Source organism: Doryrhamphus excisus, linkage group LG17, assembly GCF_037039965.1.
Source record: "Doryrhamphus excisus strain RoL-2023G ecotype Guam linkage group LG17, RoL_Dexc_Guam_v1.1, whole genome shotgun sequence".
Lineage (NCBI taxonomy): Eukaryota > Metazoa > Chordata > Actinopteri > Syngnathiformes > Syngnathidae > Doryrhamphus > Doryrhamphus excisus.
The window spans coordinates 9,360,627-9,373,322 of NC_136373.1; the positions used below are offsets into that span (position 1 = coordinate 9,360,627).

At 41.9% G+C, this 12,696-nt stretch overlaps 1 protein-coding gene across 2 annotated transcripts in view; it reads right to left on the reverse strand.

The window, feature by feature from the left end:
- The window catches only part of casz1 (castor zinc finger 1), a 150,948-nt gene extending 141,854 nt beyond the window's left edge, over nucleotides 1–9,094 (reverse strand). For both annotated transcript variants that reach the window (XM_058083441.2, XM_058083442.2), the window contains exons 1-2: nucleotides 8,900–9,094; nucleotides 7,600–7,655 (exon numbers count right to left, since the gene is read on the reverse strand). The gene's annotated coding sequence lies outside the window, so the exon portion shown is untranslated. The remainder of the gene's footprint in view (nucleotides 1–7,599; nucleotides 7,656–8,899) is intronic.
- Nucleotides 9,095–12,696: the final 3,602 nt, after the last annotated feature.

Below are 12,696 nucleotides of genomic sequence, written 5' to 3' on the forward strand. Positions count from 1 at the left end.
AGATAAGTCCAATACTGCATGTTCCCATTTGCATGCATTCTTATTATGTGAATTTAGCTGTATTGTTCCTCAGAGCACGGCACAGCTTATTCAAGCCTAATTTGTACCACAGTGTCTTCCTGTGGGAAGACCCCAGTCATCTTTAAACTCTATTTAAAATGCAATTTGATTATCTGCCAAATTGCTACCAAGTCTTTCCCTTTTGCAGCTGTGGGATGAGGGGGGGTAACCATTTTAATTAGCATTTATGCATAAAAGAGAGGTCTTTGTGGCATTTTGAACACGGCATCCCAGAATGACCGCCACTTTCAAAGAGTCACCACCCAAATGATTTCAAACTAATAGATCCAAAGGGAGGGGAGCAGTCCTGGCATGGAGGGGCGCAATAATCACGGTGGTCTTCAGTGGGAGTGGGAAAAGACCCACAGGACATGACATCTTTAAATTATCCAAAACTTTTCTTTAATCACAGTTTATAAAATTGGCTCGGACCTTCAGCAGGAGACAGCTGCTCTGCCTCATAGCCATTTTATTTATTTATTTATTACCTTGAAATATTTACACCGTCCCATGGCACAGCCAATTGTCCAACAATGAAGAGATAAGAGCCAAGGAGGAGTGTTCAAGTTGTAATCACTTTGCTCATTTTTCAGAGCGGTTACAGAAGAGCAGGAAGGAGTCCCTCCTGGCAGGTTGAATTGTCATAAAGGCTGAAATATGTTTCTTCTTTCGCCAAGAATATCTGTGAAGTGAGATTAACGGCAGAGATTTGAGTGGCACGGTGCAATGTTGCTAGGTGGCAGCAAAGCAGCAAGTGGGGTCTCCAAACATGAAAGGATCTCTCAGGACGACACCGACTTGGCATGAAACAGCCCGGCAGCTTTAGTAAACATTAATGGGGCTTGCTGCAATAAACAAGTTATTAAGAAAGTCCTAAGATCACTTTTATGCTTTATGTCAGGCTGGGGCATTCCTGTCCCAAGAGACCAAAAAGGCCCGATACTGTGCCAGATGTTAGCGTTGCGTGTTAAAAGCCTCTCTGATGCCCTTTCGTACAGGTCACCCTTTCTTTCCAACCTCAGGGACCGAGGGTGACGCTGGACCTACCATGATAACAGCTAACATCGTCTTGGGTGGAGGGCAAAATCTGCTACGTCTCTTCAATGCCACATGTACCGTATATACAGTAACCCCTCCCCTCCAAGATATGTCGCCAAAACATGATAGCTGGATCAAGACAGGTCAAAGTTCAACGTAAATCAAGAGCCAGAAGGCTAATAGGCCTACTTAGTGGATCATTACAAGTCAACTAAAATTAAATAAATAAATTATTTAGATTAAATAATATTTATTTATTTAACAACTCAACACACTCAATCCAATACACTCATGTGTGACTTTTACTCATCTGTATACACCAGTCATTATTTGCACCAAGACCCATTCATCATTGCACTAAAATTAATATACGTATCTGCAATATGTCTGCTCCTGTATATGCTCTTGTGCAATATTATGTGTATATCTTGGATATCTTGTATATATCTTGTATAAATCTTGTTAATCTGTCCTTTTTTTACTCTACTTTTTGTATACTTTTTTTTTATTTGACTATTGCACTGAAAGGAGAAGCTCTCCAATCTCGTTGTACATCTTGTATAATGACAATATAGGTCATTCCATTCCATTAAACTCAAATATTATTTGTCCTGATGTCGATGTACAGCCATAAAGTACCATATTACTCACTTGCACGTGCATTTGGCACAAACTGAAGCATAAAAAAAAGCATAAATGTAGCGAGATGTCAAGTGAAAAAATACCACATCCAAGTTCCCAAGGTCCCAACAATAGTCCATCATGAAGAGAAAAAAAGAGAAGAAACAACCAAAGAATTAAGAGAAAGGTGTCTGCTGAACCTGCTGGTCTACTCTGACAGCCCATGCCACCATGCACAGAATAAGCAAATGTCCATCCAGTTTCAGGGAATACCGTTTTTCCTCCTTAGAACAAAATCAAGCAAAGTGGCGAATTAACATTTGAGTGAACAAGAGCATCACACTATATGCTTTAAAAAAAAAATCATACACTGGTCTGTTATCTCAATTCACGTACTGGGCTGGGGTGTTGGGGGGGGGGGGCGCATTATCATGACTGTTTGGTTCCGTGTGATTGAGCAAAGCTGGAATATTGAGTAGTCTTCTCGGAGCATGTGTCGCAGGATAATTAGGGGCTTGTATTCTATTATTTGGAAACATTTGCAATTCTATTTTCACATTCTCATTCAAAATCCATACTTTTTATTCAATAAAAAATCTACCATACTAAAAACAACCCAATTTGTGTGAATTTGTAAATGCTGTATGTAACGATTCTTAACTCATTATGGAGACAGAAGTTGTTTCTCTAACCCTCAGTCTTTCCAGTATTCCTTCAGCCTTTGCATTCCGGGACAATCCCACTGAGTATTGAGGCCAAACCAAAAACATAAAAAACCTATTGCTGTGACATTTCGTTCCCTCTCACCTTAACACACACCTGTCACAACGGACCGGGGTGTAGTGGGTCTGTGTTCTGATCACCATGGTGACGACTCTGCTTCCCAAGGCTCTCAGGAGGGAGTTGGGGGGAGGAGGATGAGGGCGGCAATAATAAAGTAAGCAGCAACCAAAACGAAGACTGATAAAGAAAATGGTGATGACGACATGTTTTTAAAACACGGACATCTGTGTTGAGTTTAGTCCCTGCAGGGTTAAATCCATGATGAGCGTAGCTTAAACGCTGTAGCTCAGACATAGTGACCCCTCTGCGTGATCAAAAACTATTCAGCTATTGCAGGGAATAACCTTCAGACAGAAATAGAAATAGGTGATGCAGCAATTGGGCAATAAGAGAACCTTTTCCTGTGAAGTCATCAAGACACAAACACCCTTGATACTGTATCAAGTGAGGAAAATTCCTGTGGCGCCCCGTTCATGACTTTAGAAACACCCAGCATATTCAAACAGCATAACCGTAAATAAAGTGTTCTACAACAACAAATAAGAAAACGCATCTGAACCAGAATGTCCAACCTTCAATCGATACACCAATTAATCACCATGTTAGCCACCAAAAACAGCGACACAATTTCCCCAAAAAATGATGGCCATGAAGATGAGGTTTTAAGTACAGCTTTTGTGAACAGGATAAACATTCATTTATTCATTTTCTAACGCTTATCCTCACGAGGGTCGCGGGGGTGCTGGGGCCTATCCCAGCTGTCTTCGGGCAAGAGGCGGGGTACACCCTGGACTGGTGGCCAGCCAATCACAGGGCACATATAGACAACAACCATTTCCACCCACATTCATACCTATGGACAATTTGGAGTGGCCAATTAACCTAGCATGTTTTTGGAATGTGGGAGGAAACCGGAGTACCCGGAGAAAACCCACGCATGCACGGGGAGAACATGCAAACAGAGATGGCCGAGGGTGGAATTGAACCCTGGTCTCCTAGCTGTGAGGTCTGCGCGCTAACCACTTGGGCAGCCCAAGGATAAACATAAATATTACATCATTGTTTACAATCAGAAGACATTGCAATCCTGTCCAGGAGGAGAAAGTGCTTTGTCCCTCCCAACAAAGTTCATAAGTCTCATATATTTTACATCCAATTCCAAAATCACATGTTGACTTGAAACAGCAATACCGCTCACCGTTCTGATTACAGAGACCATACAAATACTCACTTTTCACTGAGGACTAAGATGAATGTGCCACATCGCAGTTGATTATTGCTGATGAATGCTATACTATTACATAATACTACACTACATAGACTGCACATAGTGACAGAACATTGGCCGGTGTGCTTAGAACAGTGCATAAATAAGCACCGCACTGGATTTCCATTAAAGCAACATGGTTGAACAACTGCTGCAAGTGAGTGGCAATTTGTTAAATGAATTAATTGGACACTAGTTCATCTGATTCATAGAACTGCTTGTTGCTGGACCACACAGAGTCACTCTGGGCTGGGCTGGGCTGGGCTGGGCTGGGCTGCTATGTTTATATTGTTTTACAGGGAAGACGTGTGACACTCCGTGTCCCTCACGTTTCATGTGTACTGAGTGGGTTCTGTCGCAAAAATATCAGATTACAAACACATGTACAATGACCCCTTCCCCCACCAAATATACTTGGTTTGAAATAACAGCTAAGATGCCAGCTGGTGCATTTCCATTGAGAAGTTCCAGGTCGCGATGCGATAGGGCATAACCTTTACCCACTGTCTAAACGTCCTCACTTTCACCTTGAACGGAACATCTATCCTTAACTGGGCTCTTCTGGTCCCAAAGTGGCCAGCTGGGAACGATGCGTCTGTGCTGACGTCCCGACTAACCTTGGACAGTGGAGGGATTACCGTGCATTTCCACTCAATGCTCCCTCATTCCTTAAGACTTATTAGGAATGATAATGAGCTAAGAACGGGGCAGCATGTCCCTTTTTCAACTTGGTGAAATCTCTCTTGTCTTTCTCCCTCACTTGTTTCATTCCTGCTGTCCCACCATCTTTCAGCGGCCTCCCCCTGCAACCTCATGCCTGTCTCATTCTCAGCTGTATTAAAGGGGCCCAAGACAAATCACCCAAAAGGCTATTTTCTATGAACTGCAAGGTTTAATCGATATTTATTCCATGCATGCCTGTATTACTGTTTGTCTGTGTGATTTGTTTATTTAGCTGTGGAATATACCTTCAGCGGGAGGAGGGGGTTAACACACGGGATGCAATTCACCTTGAACCTCCATTATATTGGATTTCTCTACTGGCTGATCAAGCATGCAAAAAGGACATTTCCTCAGTACTAAAATAAAAACAATGGCGGTGATTAAAAAAAAATGTGTGTCTCCATGCTGGTACACTAGCACATGTTGAAGGCAGTATATTTTTACAAGGCCAAACACTATGCTTGTGTGGATTTGTATACAAAATCATTACACTGAGGGGCAATTGATAAAGCTTATGAGCTGGGAAAGAAAACTAATGGCTCCTGAAGCCTGTCAAGCGGCGCCTGGGATTACTGATGCTTATTTGACATTAAAAGACCAGGGGTCCACCACCAAGGTCATACTGAGACGGAATACACAAGGGTTTAATTCTACACACCCCTTGACAGATGCAGATGGGTACTTATGAGGCATGAGGCATTTCACTGACTGATTGGGCTGCGGGAAATATGAACGTCAGTGGCAGCACACCATGATTAACCAATAGAATTATCAACTCGTGATGATGGAAGGACAACAAACAACATTTTTTAGAAACTTGATGAGAGGTTCATAAAGTACCTTGCGATATAGTATCACAATATTTTGTGGCAGCCGGGGCATTTCGTACTTGGGCCTTTTAACCCATTCTACCACTTAATACCACCACTAAAATACTATACAACTATACAAAGATGACAACATACCAAACGACCACATTGTTTTACCTCATGATGGTTGATCGATAAGTAAGCTACCAATAGCAAAAATAATATTTTCTTCCACTCTTTGTCATCATGCCTGTATTGAATGAATCGCCACCTTATCATGGTGGAGGGGTTTGAGTTCCTGGGTGATCCTAACAGCTGTTAGCTAAGGTCTCCCAAGGCAAACATGCTACCGGCGACTGGCCAGACAAAGTGATTCAGAAGGTCCTATGAACATGAACGAAAGTGGGGACAGAGGAGACCTGCTGAGTTGAGGGGACTCGGGCTTCTACTCCGAATGCCCCCAGGTGCCCAGCCAGGAGTAGGCCCTGGGTCAGACCGAGGACACTCACCTAGAATGCACTCACAGCTGGTTGAGGAACGCCTTGGTGGCCTCCAGGTACAAATGGAAAGGTGACAGGAGAGTCTGGGCTTCCTTACTGAGACTACTGTGACTGTGACCTATGTTTGTACTAAGTATGGCTGATTTCAGTGATGACAAACATAGTTCCAGTTAATTGCTGAAGGTGGCTTCTCCAAACAAAATGCTTTGTTGGCCGCGACCCTCCGCACCTTCATCCGCTGTACAAGCGTTGCAGCCATCTTGTTTACATACTGTATGTGTTCCCCAGTGGATGGAGATGCAGAGCGTTGCAGCCCACGCTGCTGATGGGGTTGTCATACAACTTATATCAAAAAACCCAGCCCCCCCCCCACCCCTTTAAGATAGTGGTGATCAACGAAGAAGGGTCGTCCATCAAACAGCTGTCAAGCTGCTAAAAATAGCATATATTTTTTTATTGCTCTTATTTTACTGATATTGACAACAGGTTTTGATTTTGTTTTTAACATTCGTTCATTTTCTACTGCTTATCCCCACGAGGGTCGCGGGGGGGCTGGAGCCTATCCCAGCTGTCTTTGGGCGAGAGATGGGGATTGGTGGCCAGTCAATCACGGGGCACATATAGACAAACAACCATTCACATTCATACCTATGGACAATTTGGAGTGGCCAATTAACCTAGCATGTTTTTGGAATGTGGGAGGAAACCGGAGTACCCGGAGAAAACCCACGCATGCACAGGGAAAACATGCAAACTCCACACAGAGATGGCCGAGGGTGGCATTGAACTCGGGTCTCCTAGCTGTGTGGCCTGCACGCTAACCACTCCACTGCCATGCAGTTTTTAACATTTTTCAAAAAATTCATCTTAAAAACAAGGAGTCGTCTCATAAACCTTGTTGGATTATTTTTCATTAATTGGTTGTTCAACAATGCTGACAGAAACTAGAGGAGATAGATTACATTAAAAGGCTAACCTGCACCTCCTTGGATATCACACAGCGACATAATGACGGTGCATTGATACTGTAATATGAAACTACAGTGTATCACAATATCAATATTTAGTCTCTTGAAAAGGCCCAAAAAACAGACATTTAAAACACTACAAATGAGTATCTCTCTGCTTTCTTAGTTGCAGATGTGTGTCCAATTCAAGTCAGCTATAATGGCATTAAAGGATTAGTGAAAGGAGCATGGAGCGATCAAAAGACAGCATAGAGAAATAAGGGGCAGTATTTTTGACAGATGGATATTGCTGTGTCACATGAATGCTGAGAAAAATGGCAACCCGTGCCACTCGTGAGACGGTGAAGGCTGGATGGCATCCAGATCAGGATGGACTGCCACCCAGCAGAAGACACATGCTGTCACATTCCACCCTGATGGAGCACTCGGCCAACACCTCCTCATTGTGGCTGTTTTACGGTGCTTTTGGGGACAAACAGTACAAACAGCAACCTGGTACAGTAAGCAGGCACGCAGGTCAACTATCGGACTTAACAGTTGTCACATGCTGCTTGTTGTTATGGCCGGGGACCTCGTGAATTAGAAGTAGCCACAAAGTAAATTTACCTTTTCATCTGGCTAAGTCACACAAAATGCAAAGCAAATTCCTGTCTAAACGTGTTTTTAAGTTGTAAGTGTGTGCTTGCTTTGCATGCATGAATGGATGCGCCGCAGATGCTGCGTGGTAGCAAAATATCTCACAAATACACAAATTAGGTACAGTATAAAAAGAATCAAAGCACAAAAAGGGACATCAAAATGGACAAAAAAGAAAAACAGTCATTGTTTACCTTTTCTTGTACTAGCAGCAGCATTTTAATAAAGATGATGGCTTTCCATGAATGATCTGTTGAAGCAAAGACAGGAGGGGGGAGAGGGAGGGTGGAAAAAAAGGATAATTAATTACTTTTGTGAGCTATTGCATGAGAGAGACAATAAACCTGCCTGGTCGCCATGGATATGACATATTTGCTCTGAAAACAACACAATAATTAGCAAAGGAGGAAGCTCCTGCGAGAATATGAGAGGCCTGGGTTTAAAGTGCCAGTCATCTATTCCTGTCCTGATCGTCATCCTTGAGAATAATAACAAACACGCTGGCAAGATGCCCGTGAGAACAAATGGTGACCCTTTTGTGGAAAAAAAAGCCTGTGAAATGAAACCTCACACATTGGTGATGTTGTGTAGCGATGACTGCTAAGCAAACAGGGAGAATGATGTAGACTGTTCTTAAACAGATTGTTTGTTCTACAGGAGGTGGATGTCATAAAAGCTGCCTGTCAGCCACCGAGAGCAGGAACTAGCACAAAAGCATACTATTAGGAATACAGTGTGTGTGTTGGTGCATAAACATTCATTTCTTACAACTGTTTACTCAGGCAGTGACTGGCGGTGGCGCTGTCTTGTTTGTGCACAAATAAGTGAAGTTGCTCATCATTTCAGCAGAACAAATCAAATCAAAGTTGCACATAAGAATAATACAATGATATCATATTGTAGAGTTTTCATAAGCGGCAGAACTTCCGCGTTTCTCTGTGTTGAACCGACTTACTGTACATAGTATTTACAGTCAATGACAGCTACTGTACGTTGAAGGACTCTTTCACTACGTTTTCCTCCATGAATGTCGCTGCCCTGATGAATATTGTTGCAGTTAGAATGCGTTATGCTAGATAATAATCGCAACATGAATAACTTGTGTTTGGAATCAGGGAGCGAACTCTTTGGGAGCGGAAAAAAAGTTACAATCATAAGCGCCTCAACTTTGGAAATCTACACTTAGCGCTTAGAGGGATTTAACTCCACATGAAAATGTGGAGTTTGTGGTCGATGCAGTATTCAAAGGCAGGCGTCAGAGAAGCCTGTACGTGCGGCTTCAGGATTCGCTGCCGACGCCGCTGGAAGTCCCCCGGCAAAGAGTGAGCGGCATGCCCCGCTGGATGCTTCTGGATGTGGATGCCCCCCTCTTCATAAGGTCCTATGAGGAGGACTCGGCGGCTGCCGCTAGACCCGCTCCCCGGTCTCCTACTGCGTGGACTTCCACGCAGGGGGGTGAAACATGCAGAGTTGGAGGAAAAGCCAAACTCTTACCTGCGTGGACTTTGTCGTCCTATCGTCACTTCCAACTATTAGAGACCTTGTCCTGACGGTGAGTGGAGTCATAATAGGGGTCGCTGTATTGTTGTTATTGTTTTTTTTTTATTTTAAGGGGGTTACTTTTCACGTTTTATTGTGGCATTTTCTAATTTCTTACAAGGAGAGTTGCCTGGAAGATGTGCCCTGGAGACCTGCTCAAAGTGGGAAGAGGAGTTCTTAATTGAATTTGTCGCTTCACAGGCGTGGCTTGGAAAAAGTGGTCTGGATTCTCTGCTTTGTGTCATCCAGTATATGTGCATGGTATATACTATACTGGATGTGTCCCAACAGGGGCGTCACTAGGTTCTGAGGACAGGAGGGGGCTTAGCCCCCTGGAGATGCACAGGATATGAATGAATGTAGCCGACATTTTAAAAAGTCCCCCAAATCCAAAAAACAAATAAGGAACAGGAGCCGGGATATAACTTTCCCACTTTTGGACAGATTTAGTAAAGATCCTCAATTGTTTTAGGCCACCATTAAATATACACAAGTACATACAATCTACACTGCAAAACCGCTGCTCAAGCTCTGCAACCATTCATCAATTATAGAATAATCATTATTATATTATTCATTAGCCTATTATTATTACTATCATCATTATTGTTCTTCTGATTATTGGCTAGTATTAGCCTGCTTATTGGCTTGCTTATTAGCCTGCTTTTGCCCTATTATATAAAATTTGTCAGAGATATGTTTGTAAAAAAAAAAAAAATAGGGGGGTGACACTGCTGTGTCCCAAAGATCGACTTCCTGCTATAAACTTAGTGAATATGCATGTAGTGTATTCTAAATTGGTGCATTTATACTCTATAACTGGGCTCACAGTGTGTGTTACAAATCATCTACATACCTCTAACTCGTAAACTTTGGAACTACTACAATCATAATACACTAATAATGATTAGTATTTTAGTATTTCAATGTTAACAGGTCATCAAAATAGTTGATACAATTAAATTCAACATTCAGTATGACAATATGGTTTCAGTATGACAAGATGGTTATAGCAATATACACATAATTCCTCCGTAGTTGTGTACATATACTACTGCTCAAAAGTATGGGATCACATGCAAATTTCTTTGTTTTCCAAAGAAAAACACATTTGCATGCATTTCACAAACATTTTTTTTCAATTTCACAAACATTTTCATCTATTTCACAAACTATTAAAATGAATCAGATGGTTTTCAAAGAACGATCTACATTTTTGCATAGAGGCCTACTATCAACAACTGTCAGTCCTCAATCTCAATCAATCTCCTGGTATGGCTGCTAATCCAGGTTAATCATTTCATAAGGCTAATAGATTATTAGAAAACCCATCTAAAAATCTAAACTAAAACTAAAATCTCTTACCATGCTGTTAACTACTCCCTTCAGAGAGCAGCACAAACTGGGTCTAACAAGGACAGAAAAACGATGCACAACTGTACAAGAAGACAAATATCTGAGCTGCTGCACTAAATAGTAGCCATCAAACACCAGTGTCAGTATCAACAGTGAAGCGGCGACGTCAGGATGCTGGACGTCATAGCAGGACTGCTAAGAAAAAGCCATATCTCAGACTGGACAAAAACATTTCCAAGTGATCCCAAACTTTTGAGCGGCAGTGTAACCTGATCAGTATGTCAGTCGAAATAGCAGATAGCATTCATTCTACGTACGGAGAGTTGACGTAGTCCATCCAGTTAGCATTTATTGCTATCAGACATTACATACACAAGAAATGAAAATGGTTATGCAAAAGACAATGCAGCCAAAGTCAAGGCCGCACATTTTCGGCGGGTTTCGGCGATGGGCATTTTTTCCAATTCATTGTGAAATAATAGTGTAACAATAGATACTGCAGAAAACACACATTTGTAATATATACATAATGTGAGTGAAGCAGCACCAGCAAATAACTGACTCCCATTTTAACAACTGACGTGTGAGCAGCTAACACCAATAACTATTTTCAACACAACTGTACTCCCACAGTATTCTCCCCCCCGCTAGTGTGGCTTTACTCTGGTTGACTTCCCCAGTCAAAAAACATGCATGAAACTAATTTCTCCATATGTGAGATTGAATGTGTGAGCCTTGGTGGAGGTCTGCCCTATCCGAATGTTTTGCTTGAAGCTTTAAATTGAAAGGTGAACTCACGTATTCCTTCTTTGTTATTTCAAACGTGTGTCTTAAACCCTTTTCAATCAATGCCTCCACCACCTTGTTTACCTTCAATCTGCAAAACACGAATGTCACCTCCTCTTTAGGTTTTCTGTCACCTTTCCTGCTATACGTCAATAATTTGCCTGCAAAGTATTCTGAGCAGGAGGCTCCTTGAAGCAAAGTTCGTTGTTGGAGGGTGTATTTTCAACTTTCCCCATCTAAATTCTGCAGTCTCACTGTATATTGACACACAGATTATTGCCAATTAGCAGTTTTGTGAAATGGCCTGTTGTACAAAATAAAGAATGAAATGGATCAGCGGCAAAGGAAACTAACAGACGTACCGTAGACGGACACAATAATGTATCAAGCTTCAATCTGGACGCTGGGCTGAAGTATTCTGGGCCTGTCAATGGAAGGAGAATGAAAATAGACAAACGAACATAACTCTGTTAAACAAAGCTAAAAAAAATCCTAGCCAAATATTTGTTTATTTCTCATCCCCCCTGATGTCTGTGGCACGTGATTACTGAAGCCCCCCGCCAACTATGACTACATAACTAAAGAAAGTATCAACACAGTGAGTCCAAATGGGACCAGTCTTTCCACAGGTACAACTCTGAAAGGTGTAAAGCTCTTAATAATGCTTTATTTCATGTCCAGTACCCTTGAATGTGTTAACAGTAGCCGCTTGCCTGCCCACCCCACGGTCCCAGCAGAGACATCCCATCCATCAGTGGGTTCCTCCTGATGTTGCAATACTGCTATACAGAATAATAAAGAAGTACGAAAGACCAGAAAATCAATAGATTATTCTGCAGATCGCTTGATTCAGTAATGATCCGCTCCATTTATTGCCAGCACGCTGATTCATATGTCCTACTCTCAAGGGCGTCGCCAGCCCACCTCTGGCCTGCTGACGCCTTCACCAGTCGCACTAATTATAAAACATTAAAAGCTAATCACAGGCCAATACGAGGTTAGAAAAGAGACACTGTTTGGTTACATCGTTGATGTTTATGTACCAACGTTTTTAACATAGCATACATATACATACGTTTGTGTCAGGCTGACGTAATAATAAGGATCTTGACCAAAACGATATGATGACTGTGTTATATCATCTCTACATCCACGGGGTAGCCCCATACCGTCAACATAGAAGGGTTCATATTTCATTTGGAATGGATAAAGGGGGTCTAAATGAAAGAACAGAACGGAGTAAACACCGGAAAATCACTTACCTTTAACTTAAGTCAAGAGACTCATGTCGCAAGCATGAGCAGTAATCCTCCATCTGCATGTTTGATAGGCTAAGTATGGACTGTTTAACATTTACCGTATTTTCTGGACTATTAGTTACTCCGGAGTATAAATCGCACAATGCCAAAAATGCATAATTAGGTAGAAAAAAACATACATAAGTCGCACTGGAGTATAAGTCGGATTTTTTGCAGGTGATTTATTTTACAAACTACTTGACCAAAATAGACATTACGTATCTTGGAAGATCTAACAATAAAAGAATAGAGAACAGGCTGAATAGGTGTAAGATATGCTAACACAATGGTTATTCAGCTCCACAAAAAATA